Consider the following 13140-nt stretch of genomic DNA (forward strand, 5'->3'; position numbering starts at 1 on the left):
GCCTGCCTTGATATTAATAATCAGAGAGATATTGAAAAAAGTTATCTCTGATATATCTTTCAAGTATTCTTAGGTAGTTTTCATGTATGTACAAGACGTACTTTATTGGAGAATAGTCTTTGAGGTGACATTTTGCTCTACTGAATCAAATATTCTAATTATAATTTTCTAATAATTGTTAGCATTTTCATAATTTTATTTTTAACTCTTTCACACATCATTATTTAATTTCCATGTGGGTTGACATTTGGTTGCATGTCTCTTATTTTTCATACTTGTATTGCATTCTGATTTGTGGACCTAATATTTCCAACTTATATTTTTCCAATTTTATTTTTAGTTCCCTTCTGTCCTAAAAGATAACCACTGTTCTGTGCATATCTTAACAAAATGTATATTCTCTACCCTTTTTATTTGGTCTTCTCCATACATTTATCATATCTAGTTTCTTTATCACTCTATTCAAATCTCCAACTTTATCATTTCAATTTATTAATTGTGCCATTATATGCATGAATACTTAGTAGTAATGTTCTCTCATAAATGGTACCTTTACATAAAATCTAATTCCCTAGTTTATCTTTCTTAATACTTCCTAATTTATATTCATCTTTTTCAATAAGATCCTTTATTTTCTTGAGTCAGCTGGTATACTAGTAACCTTCCTTCCTTTCTTCTGATATCATGAGAATACCAATGGACCACACAAGATACCCACTGGTTGATTATCCCTTGGAATTGCTATGTGGCTAGCCCATCTTCTTTTTTTGATCATGCCTTCCTTTGATGATAGCATTCATCAAAATTTCTTATTTGTCATATGCTGCAGCCTATTTCTACCCACCAAGTGTCTCAACTTTTCTCATTATCTCTGAAAAAAAAATTCCTGCACAATTTCCTGAAATATGGGGTCTCTATGATGTTCAGGAAACTTGGTAATTTTTATTGTATTCTTCTTTCTCTTTCTGTATTCTTCATATTTTTCATCCATATGAATTCCAAATCACTTTCTCACTGTGTGATTTGAGTAATGTTTTTTCTACTTCCTCTGTTGCTTCTGTAACTTAGTCTTTCTGTGAAATAATTGTTTTTCATTGAGTTTATTATTTTTTTTTACATTTTCACAGATTTCCTGTGCCAATTTCATTCCCTCTTTAAATTCCTTTACCGTGTCAGTTATCTATTTTATTGCATCTTGATGAAATTCTAATTTAGTTTCAGATATTTCTGTTAATATTATTTAAGTAGAGTTTTCTTCTGCTTTCAAATCTCTCAATTTACATTATATTGCCTTAGTACATTTCTGTTCATTAATTGCTTTTGTTTTTTTCTTCAAAAACAAAATTTTTTGAGAATTTCTGATCATTTTTAATTCTTTGATGATTGCTTTACAATTTTTGAGGAAAATATTAGGTGAGTTAGACTCTCCTGCAATCTGTCTTTCTTCCATCTTCTCAGAAGTCCCTGACTCTGAAGTCTTTTGATGTTTGTCTAGTATAGTATGTGACATGAAAAGCATAATCTGGGATCTGACTAGAAGAAAGGATGGCAAAGGAATTGCCCATTGGTTGGGTGGTGCTTCATAATGGGGAGGAAGCATATCTTCCCCAGATGTTGGTGTTTGAGGAAGAGTCCTGATCACCTCATACTAGCTCTATTGAAAGGGTTGTCATATAGAAGGACTGTTCTGTCCAAGAAGGCAGGACCAGGAAAAGTTGGTGGAAGCTGAAGACAAGTTGGCTTAATTTCGACGCAAAGGCAAATCTTCCCTAACAATTAAAACTGCACAAAAGTGGTAGTGGGTTCTACCATGAAAACGCCTCAAGCAAAGGCAGGATGATCACTTGTTGGGCATGTTATCTAGGGAAATCTCAGGTCTTTGAGATTCCTTCCAGTTCTGTGAGAGTTTGGACCCCTTTTTCCACCTAAAATTCCTTACTTGAACTTGATATATATTTATATGTACATATATTATTAATAAGCAATATACCAATAGATTCAACCTCTCTACAAGATCCATGGAATATTAAGTCCCAATGCCTACACATCAAAGGTAAACTCAGCAGTTTTTATCAATTACTTAATGAATACAGGTTTTAATGAATCCATGTAGAGGACCAAAGGCCAGTGGAACTCTGATCCTGATGGCTGAATAAACCCTCTCAGCTGAAGAGCCTGCTACTGGGTCTGGATCTGTTCCCCATCCCCCAGGAAGGAGCTCAAACACACAGATGTGAGGATTATGTCCTTGAAATAAATGTGGTTTACACCCACAGCCTGGGAACAAAGAAGTGGGCAATGGCCTCAGGGGCAAAAATTAGTAAGTGTCCTATAAAAGTTTGTTCACAGGGTAATAAAATTGGCTCTCTATCTTCCACCATTCCCAGAGTCCCCTCTCTTTTTATGCACCCTCTTGAAACCTCTGGGTAAGAGATTCTTTCTCAGCCCTGCTGCAGCATGGCAGGGCTCCCCATAAATCCCAACCCAGGGAATGTGATAGTGGCCCCACTTCAGGGTTGTCTGATTTATTTTTGGACAGAAATGGGTATCTTGCCTTGATTTGGGGGATTTTTAAGTCCAAGCAATTATGATCCCATTAGACCTCCCTACCTACCTCAGTGTTAGCTTCATTTGCCACATATCTTGAAGACTCTTCTCTTCTTTGGAATGAAATTTCAGCAAAAACCCCAATATTAACTTAAAGTTAGAGAATACTAACTTTAAACTATTTCTCGTTGGCATCTTATTCATACAAAATTTGGTTTCAATAGGTTGAGATTTCCATCACTAGAGGAAACATTCACCTGAGACCATAGATCTATCTGAAGAAGAAAAAGTAAGGGTTGGATGAGGTCATTTCTAGAGTCTTTCCAGCTCTAAATAATAAAATTTATTTGTCACTAAGCTAAGAAGACAGTGTAGCAGGAAGAAGTAAGATGAGGTTCCCTCTCTCCCCACACTCTCTACCCCCAAATAACAGCTTCTCCAATCAGATCTAGAAAACATGCCAGACCGAATCTTGATTGAGAAATCTAAGAATAAAAATCACGCTGAATAATTTTTCTAACCCAGGTTGACATAGGCAGAGAGGTCTGCTGACACTGGGAAGAGGCGAGAGACACTGGCATAGGACCGCCTAGCATGGTATGTCCTCATCAGAGAAGGTGCCATGCTCTGTGAGCAAAGAATTGAAATGGCTCAAAAGAAATGCAGGATGCACAAATTTGGAGAACCCACCCCAAATGTTCACATGGACTATTTGTGTCCCACCAAGCATTCAAGCTTGTACTTGCCTGATCAGCCACAGTTGGACACATTATAACTTGACTCTAACATAGTGATTTTTGGTCCTTTTTGAGAGAACGAAGGACAGCGACCAACCAACCAGTGTAAGTATTCTATTGCAGGGAAGGCTTTGCATCAGAGCAAGGTCAGGGTGGGGTGGGGTCCCAAGGTCAGCACTGAGGGACCTAAACAAGTGCAAAGAGAAGGAGTAACTGATAACTCTGTCACTCACTACTCAGTCCCAAGTCACAGATCCAGGGAGGACTAAAGAATTGACCTGAACCCAGAGACAGCATTCCACAGTAAAGTGGTCACAGGCCCTGGGATGTGTGATTCAGACCCCAGGAGCAGAGTAGGGTCTCAGTTCCAGCTTCCAGACCAATTTGAAGCCTGTAGGATAACCAAGGTAGGAGTCCCAGATCTTAGGGAAATCTGCAGTTCTTACCCTCTAAAGTAGCAAAGTTTTCTAGCTAGCTGATAGTGGTTAAGTGCAACAGCAACTACTGAGTCTCTAAGGGTCTGTTGCTCTAACCCAAACCCAGATCAGGAACTTGCAGAGCTCAGACCAGGGGAACAGTGATCAGATTTTTGTCTTGAATCAGACCATTTTGGGAGAACTGAAAGCTTACAGGTCTCTAGCCTGACCTGTCCTTGAGTTCCTGGAATAAGATAGCATTCATTACCCCAAGAAAGTGACAGCAGGACAAGGTCATATATTGTCTCTAGAAGTGAGCAGAGCCTCGGGAAGTGGGCAAATTAAAAAAGAATCCACTATCCCTGAAAAGCTATTATGGTGATGGGGATGTTCAAGACACAAACTCATAAGGGACAGGAAGGAAATAAACATTTATGTAGCACCTACTATGTCCCAGGCACCACACTAAGTGCTTTTTACAAGAATTATTTCATCTGATCCTCATAACAACCCTGAAAGGTAGGAGATGTTATTGTCCCCATTTTACAGTTGAGGAAACTGAGGCAAACAGAGGTTAAGTGACTTGCCCAGGGTCACATAGCTGGTAAGTATCTGAGGCCAAATTTTAACTTAGGTCTTCTTGATTCTAGGCAACCTAAGCTGCCTCAGAAGACAATGACTCCTGAACATCTACAAACAAAAACCTCAAGGGAAATTCTACTTGGGTATAAATTAAATTAGGATTTATTGAAGTAATATCTGTCAGTCAGCCAATCAACATTTGCTAAGTGCTTACAATGTGCCATTCACTGTGCTAAGTATTGGGGATACACATTTGAAGAAGATAGTTCTTGCTTTCAAGGAGGCTGTAACCCAATGGGGGAAGAAACACACAAATGGAAGCTGAAGAAGATGGGGGGAGAGTGGGAATATGATGGAGAAATCCAAGGGAGTTCAGTGGAATGGAAGGAAGAGATGATTAGAATGAAGAGATGACTGTCCTGGGTGCCCCTCCTTAAATGGAGTTTCTGGGAGCACCCTCTCTGCTCTCCACCATCCAATCAGAGGGAGGGAGGGCCAAAGGGACAGAGGGGAGGAGGTGTCATTTCCAGAAGTGATGTGATCTTGCAGGATGACAATGAAGTTCTTGTGGGGCATGATGGAAAACTACAAAGGAGTATGGCCAAGTAGGGGGAAAAAATGAAAGAAGAGTTTCTAAAAGTTTCAAATGTTTTTTTTTTTTTAAGCAATCGGGGTTAAGTAACTTGCTCAAGGTTACACGGCCAGTTATTTCTGGGTGTGGTTCTGAGTATCTGAGCCCGGATTTGATCCAGGTCATCCCGACACTGGAGCCGGTGCTCTTACTCGCTGAGCCACCTGGCCACCCCTAAGCAATTGGGGTTAAGTAACTTGCTCAAGGTTACACGGCCAGGTGTTTCTGGGTGGGTGCTAAGTGTCTGAGCCTGGGATTCGATCTCCAGGTCTTCTCAACACTGGAGCCGGTGCTCTTACTCGCTGTGCTACCTGGCCGCCCCTCAAATGTTTTTTAAGATGAAATGAGAGAGCTTTCATTTCCTCAAGAGAGGAAAGTTTATAAAAAGAGTAATAGCCACAGAAAAAAGAATTAGAATGAGAATGACTTAGCACAAGATGTACAAAACCTCAGCCAAGCAAAAAAAATCTCTGATAATTAGTAATTGACCAAAGGAAAGCTAATGATTCCATGAGACAAGAAATATGAAAACAAAGTCAAAAGACTGAAAAATAAGCAGAAGAAAATGACCTGGAAAATAATTCAAGGAGAAAAAACTAAGAATCACTAAACTGCTTGAAAGCCACAACCCCCTCTCCCTTCCCCTCAAGGGTCTGGGCATCATATTTCAAAAAATCTTAAAAGAAAACTGCTCAAGTCTTAGAACCAGAAAGCAAAGTGGAACTTAAAAGAATCTATCCAGTCTACACAAAGAAACTACCTAATCTAGCTCCCTAAGAAAAAATCCCCAGAATCAGACACATTTTCTAGTGAAATCTACCAAACATTTAAAGAACAATTAGTTCCAGTACTATGTAAGCTATTTGAAAAGATAGGTAAAGAAAGAGTTCTAGCAAATTCCTTCTATGACACTAATATGGTTTTGATACCTAAACCAGGGAGAGCAAAACGAGAGAAAGAAACCTATAGCTTCCAGTTCTCCACCATGGTACAAGATCAGGGTGAAAAGGAAAACCCCATGTGGGAACTGCATATCCATAAGCTCTGCCTCAATATCTGTGTTGGGGAGAGTGGAAACAGACTGATCTGGGAGGCCAAATCCCAGTGTTCTCCAAAGCTCACTACACTTACTGTCCGGTCTTTTGGAATCAGGAGAAACGAGAAGATTGTCATTCACTGTACAGTTGGTGGAGCCAAAGCTGAAGAGATTCTGAAAGTGCAAGAATATGAGTTAAGGAAAAATAACTTCTCAGACACTGGCAACTTTGGCTTTGGGATCCAAGAGCATATTGATCCGGGGATTAAATATGACCCGAGCTTCAGCATCTACAGCTTGGATTTCTTTGTGGTGCTGGGCAGGCCTGGGTTCAGCATTGCAGACAAGAAACATAGGACAGGCTGAATTGGGGCCAAACACAGAATTGGTAAAGAGGAAGCCATGTGCTGGTTCCAGCAGAAGTATGATGGCATTATCCTTCCTGGCAAATAAAGTCCCATTTTCTATTAAAAGCTCAATAAAATGGAAAAAAAACAACAACTATAGACCAATTTCCCTATCAATGCAAACATTTAAAATACAATGCTAGCAAGAAGACTCTAATAATATTTCACAAAAATCATACACTATGCCAAAGTGGGATTTATGCCAGGAATTCAGGGCTAGTTTGATATTAGGAAAACTGTAAGCATAAATGACCACATCAATAACAAAAACATGTGATTATGTGAATAGTTGTAGAAAAAGCTTTTGACAAAATACAACATTCATTCCTATAAAAAACAACACTAGAAAGCATAAGAATAAATGGAGCTTTCCTCAAAGAGGTAAGTAGTATCTATCTAAAACCAAAAGCAAATATAATCTGTAATGGTGATGAGCTAGAAGCGTGGCCAATAAGATCAGGAGGGAATGAGGTCTATTATTACTATGACTATATTCAATATTGTGTTAGAAATGCTAACTATAGCAATAACACACCACCACTCCCCCCCATAATAGCAGGAGAAATAATAGGCATCAAGGAAACCAAATGATCATTCTTTGTGGATGTGATGTTGTGCCTAGAAAATCCTAGAGAATCAACTAAAAAAACTAGTTGAAACAATTAACAGCTTAATAAAGTTGCAGGACATAAAATAAACCCACATAAATCATCAGTATTTGTATATCATACAAATCAAAAACCCAGCAAGAAAATGAAATTCCATTTAAAATAACTACAGTCAATACAAAGTACTTGGGAGTCTACCTTTCAAGATATACAAAGGAACTATATAAACACAATTGGAAAATGTTTTTCACACAAATAGAGACAGATATAGAAACAATTGGAGAAATATTAATTACTCATGGGTAAGCCAACCTGATATAATAAACATGACAATTCTACCTAAATTAATTTACTTAGTGTCATAGCAATCAAACTATGAAAGAATTATTTTATAGAGCTAGAAAAAATTGCAACAAAATTCATCTGGAAGAACAAAAGGTTAATATCAAGGGAATCAACGAAAAAAAGTGAAGGAAGACAGTCTAGCAGTACCAGATTTCAAACTATATTACAAAGTTGAAATCATCAAACAATTTGGTACTGGATAAGAAAGAGAGTTGTTGATCAGTAGAATAGATTAGGCACATGAAATACAGAAGTAAATGACCACAGTAATCTAGTGTTTGATAAACCCAAAGATCCAAGCTTTTGGGGCAGATACTATTCAACAAAAACTGCTGGGAAAACTAGAAAACAGTCTGGCAGAAATTAGGCATAGACCAACATCTTACACTGTATGTCAGGATAAGGCCAAAATGGGCACATGATTTAGACATAAAGAGTAATGTCATAATCAAATTAGAATAATTTATCTGTCAGATCTATGGGATAAGGGAAGAATTTATGATGAACAATAGAGAAGATCATGGGAAGCAAAATGGACAATTTTGATTACATGAAATTAAGAACTTTTTGCACAAAATCCCACCAAAACAATGCAGCTAAAATTAGAACTAAAACAGGAAACTAGGAGGGGAGAGGGGTGGTAATTTACAGCAAGTTTTTCTGACAAAGGCCTCATCTACCAATAGTTAGAGAACTGAGTCAAATTTATAAGAAATAGGAGTCATTCCCTAATTGATAAATGGTCAAAGGATACAAACAGGCAGTTTCCAGAAGAGGAAATCAAAGCTATCTATAATCATATGAAAAAAATGACCTAAATCACTATTGATTAGAGAAATGCAAATTAAAATAATTTCAGCCACCCTCCTGCACATTGGAATAGATTTTTTCTTATCTGCCCATTCTGCTGGGAGAAGGTTATCACTTCATTTCCAAATCTGTCTTTTTCTCCATCCTCATTTTTCTTGACCTCTCTTTTTCTCTCTTTCTTTTTTTTTTTTTTAAGCAATCGGGGTTAAGTAACTTGCTCAAGGTTACATGGCCAGTTATTTCTGGGTGTGTTGCTGAGTATCTGAGCCCAGATTTGATCCAGGTCATCCAACACTGGAGCCGGTGCTCTTACTCGCTGAGCCACCTGGCCACCCCTAAGCAATTGGGGTTAAGTAACTTGCTTAAGGTTACATGGCCAGGTGTTTCTGGGTGGGTGCTAAGTGTCTGAGCCTGGGATTTGATCTCCAAGTCTTCTCAACACTGGAGCCGGTGCTCTTACTCGCTGTGCTACCTGGCCGCCCAACCTCTCTTGACTTTTGATACTGCAGAACACCTTTGCCTTTTGGATATTCTTTCCTCCTAAGTTATCTGGACACTTGTCTCCTGGGTCTCTTCCAAGTTCTCTGAACTGCACTTTCCCAGTCTCCTTTGCTGGATTCAGGTCACTTCCATAACGATGGGTATGTCAGTATGTCAACAATAATTTCTTAAAAACTTATTACGTGCCAAGTACTGTGCTAAATATTGGGGATACAAAAAGAGGCAAAATACAGTCCCTGCCCTCAGGGAGTTCACATTCTAATTGTGGGGGGAAAGCATGCAAGCAGCTATGTACAAGATACAAGCAGAGGAGATGGGAGGTAATCTTAGAAAGAAGCAGTTGAGTCTTGGGGGCAACCAGAAAAGCCAGGACATAGAGATGAAGAGGGAGAGCATTCCAGGAATGGAATTGGGAGATGGTGTATCAAAGTGTGAGAAACAAGCTAATGTGTAAGTAGAAGAAAACTGAAAAGGTAAGAAATGGCCAGGTTGTGCCCATTTTTATGGTGACTTGCCCAGGATCACACAATTAGTAAGTGTCTGAGGACAGATTTGAATTCAGATCCTGGTGAATTTAAAGCCAGTGCTCTATCCACTGTATCACCTAACTGCCCCCCTTGTGAAGGGTTTTAAAAGCTAAATAGAAGATTTTATAATTGATTCTGGAGAGGAACCTCTGGGGTTCAGTTGGTAGAGGAGTGCAACATAGTCAGACCTATGCTTCAGGAAGATCACTTTGAAGGATGGACTGGGATGAGGAGAAACTGAGTCAAGGAGACCAACCAGCTAGTGAAATAGTCCCAGGTGTGAAGTGATAAGGGCTTGCACTTGATAAAGATGGCAGCTGTGTGAGTGGTGGAATCAAGAGAACTTGGCAACAGCCTGGCTATGTGGGATGAATGTGAGTATGGAGCTGAGGGTGTCACTGAGGTTTCACACCTGGTTAACAGTGAATGGGAGTGCTCAGGACAGAAAAGGGGAAATTGGGAGAGGGGTGTGCTGCTAGGGGAAGAGAAGAGAGGGAATTCTGCTTTGGACATGTTGAGTTTGAGATAGCTACAGGACATCCAGTTCTAAACGTCCAACTGGTATTTGGTGATGTAAGCTTGGAGATCAAGGGTCTATCCTGGGCTGTCTCCTCTTCTTCCCTTTCCTTCCCCTTCCCTTCTCCTTCTCTTTCCTTTCACCTTCTCCTTCCCCTTCCTTTTCCCTTTCCTTCCCCTTCCCTTCCCTTCCCCTTCTTCTTCCCCTTCTTCTTCCCTTCCTCTTCTCTTCCTCCTCTCTTCTCTTGTCCCTCTATCTTGGTTGATGATCTCCTCAGCTCCCATGAGTTCAATTATCATCTCTATGCAGATGATTCCCAAACTGATATATCTAATCTCTCTTGAGCTCCCATCCTACATCTTCAACCTCTTGAAATGCATAACACAATGAAGGAAGCATTTGATTTGAAGTCAGGGATGCCAGGTTCAGTCCTAGCTCTGCCATTTATTTCTGTGTGACCTTGGGTAAATCAGTTTCCTTTTGGGATTGGACTAGATGAACACTTGAATCCCTTCCATTTTTTTTTTAAGCAATCAGGGTTAAGTAACTTGCTCAAGGTTACACGGCCAGTTATTTCTGGGTGTGGTGCTGAGTGTCTGAGCCCGGGATTCGATCTCCAGGTCATCCCAACACTGGAGCCGGTGCTCTTACTCGCTGAGCCACCTGGCCGCCCCCTTCCATTTCTAAATCTACGAACAACCTTGTGAAACAGCTGTTCTAATTCTAATTCTCATCTTACAGATGAGGAAACTGAGGCTCAGAGAGATTAATTGACTTGCCCAGGGTCACTGAAGCTAAGAAACATCTGAGGCAGGACTAGAACTCAGGTCTTCTTTAACTCTTCACTCTATCCCTTATACCAGTGCTTCTAGGCATTACACGAAGCACGCACTTCCAATTATACTCATACTCCCTAGTCTCTGAGGGTGAAGAACAATACTGTACTTTAAGAAAAAAAATTGAGAACCAACCTCTGTACTACATCAAGCAGTTTGTCGTATTGGGAAGGGAAGGAAAAATCATCAATTAATCACCTATTGTGTGCCAAGCACTTTACAAATACTGTCTCATTCAGTCTTTGCAACAATCCTGGAAGGAACGTATGTTATTATCCTCCTTTTACAGCTGAGAAAACCGTAATATATATATATATATATACATATATATATAGTATACACACACACATATATACATATACACATATGTGTGTATATAACACATATGCATGTATTTATCTAGATATAATATAGATGGCATATATATGGCAATCTAGAAAAGCCCAGGTTCAGCTAATATATATAAAATTCAGCTAATATCTAAATATATATATATATGATCACATATAATATTATATATATGAAGCACTCACTATGTTGAACCCAAGTGTGTTCAGAGGAAGTTTCATATCATCTAATCCACTCTCTCATTTTACAGAAAACTGAAGGCCAAGGAGATGAAATGCATTGTTCAAGGACATGCACAGCAGAAATAATAGTAGCTAACATTTATGTGGTACTTAAAGTTTTGTGCAGTACTTTACAAATATCATCTCACTGGAGTTTCATGACAATGGTGGGTGGTGATTGCTATTATCTCAACTTCACAGATGAGGAAACTGAGGCAGAAAGAGGGAAAGTCACTTGCCCAAGGTCACATGGGTGACAGGACACTCAACTGTAGCTTTCTAACCATCGTATAATATGCATCTTTAGGTGCCGACATTTTTCAACAATTAATTTGGACTATGCCTCTATAAATAAAAATATTCAACAATAAGCAGGATCTTAACCAGCTCGTGATTGGTCCAGTTGATGATGCACAAATTGATGGCCCCAGCACAAGTGAGAGATTGTTAAACACTTGCCTGCACTTAGCAGGCTCTGCCTACACCATATACAATTATTCAATGATCGATCTTCATCTTCAATGGAGCTATCCTCTCTATTAGACTGCTAATAATGGATTGCCTTCCTTACTCGAGAAAGGGACAGTTTAACACCTTCCTTCTCTCCCATCCCCCCCTACACACACACCCCTCCAGGGAGCCAGGATGCATGAAAATTAGTTTTGTTTTAAATAGGCCACATTGTACTATCAAATTTCCTGGCCATTTTCCGCATTTTGCAGACTAAGAGAGTCCTGGCCGTCTAATTATTCTGCCTCCGGAGAAAAAGATTAATCAGTAGCTTGGTTGAAGTTGGGAGTTTTGAAAGCGGCCTCTCATAGTTCATTTATCACACTGTTACCTTACAAGTTGCTTATTTAACTATTTTGGGGGGGGGGTGATTAAGCATGGTTATAGTTCTTTACCTCCCAACAATAACCTTATGAAAGACATCAGCCTGAAGGGAGGGTACTAAAGTCCTGCATCTAGAGGCCAGAACGAGTGGTCAGCAGGGGGCACTCTGGGTCAGTCCACTGGCACCATCCAGGCCCCGAGGTGAGAGGCTACACAAGCCAACATCTCTCTGAAGCTGTCTCGCTTTATGAATCCTCCAACTAAAGTCCTTTTAAGCACGTGTAATAAAATACTCTGAGATCCCCGTCTCTGAAAATCGAAGTGTCAAACTCAGCATCTTTGCCACATTTCAAACTAGGTAATTACCTTCACTCCCAAAGGAAACCTTATTTTATGTAGTTGTGTCCTTTCGAGGTTACTGGCTCCCAAGGGCAGTGATCTTGGGTTTTTTTATATGTTTTCTACAATACAAGGGCAATAATAAACATCTAACAATAACAATTTAATTAAACTACGTCCCTTTGAGCTAAATGTTGACCTGTTACGTGATCACTAATGATATGGGTATCCGTCTGCTTGGCCTAAACTCTAATAGGAAGAGAAAGTCCCAGTGGAATGGACCAAATAAGACATTTGCTTATTTTCTTGTTTTTTTGTTCATTCTTTCTTAAGAGTCCAAACCTGTGATTTCTTTTTTCAGGGTGTACAACTCCCTCTATCCATGTGGAACTTCATAGGAATATAGATTTAGAAATAGAAGAGACCAGAGAGGTCATCTAATCTGACCCCATTTTAGAGATGAGGAAATTGAGGTCCAGAGATTAAAGGATTATCCAGTCACACTGGAGGCAAAACTGGGATTTAAACCCAAACCCAGCTTTTTTTCCACTTTGCCCTGATGCCACTCTGCCTTAGAGTTCTCTTGTCCATTAGAATGAGAACTCCTTGAAGGCAAAGTTTGTTTTTGTCTTTTTTTGTTCTCCCCTGTACTTAGCATTGTGCCTGGGACATAATAAGCAGTTAATAAATGTTTATTTTTGCTGTCCATGGTCACACTACCAGTATGTATGTGTCGGAGGTGGGATTTGAACCCTGGTCTTTCTGATTATGATGCCAGATACAAATCATCATGTGGCTGATGAGAATTTTTCCAGGTCTAGAAAAATTAGGTCAAGTGCTTGAGGTCACACAAGTCATTAGTGTCAAAGCTGGGACTCCAATTGAGGTCTCCTGGTGC

At 39.5% G+C, this 13140-nt stretch overlaps 1 pseudogene; it reads left to right on the forward strand.

Moving 5' to 3' along the window:
• The first annotated feature begins 5898 nt into the window (after positions 1-5898).
• On the forward strand, positions 5899-6450 carry LOC138163421 (large ribosomal subunit protein uL5-like; annotated as a pseudogene).
• The last annotated feature ends 6690 nt before the right edge of the window (positions 6451-13140 follow it).

Source organism: Petaurus breviceps, unplaced genomic scaffold, assembly GCF_028583685.1.
Source record: "Petaurus breviceps papuanus isolate PSGF00001 unplaced genomic scaffold, PetGlider_PUasm1.0 188, whole genome shotgun sequence".
NCBI classification, from domain to species: Eukaryota; Metazoa; Chordata; class Mammalia; order Diprotodontia; family Petauridae; genus Petaurus; species Petaurus breviceps.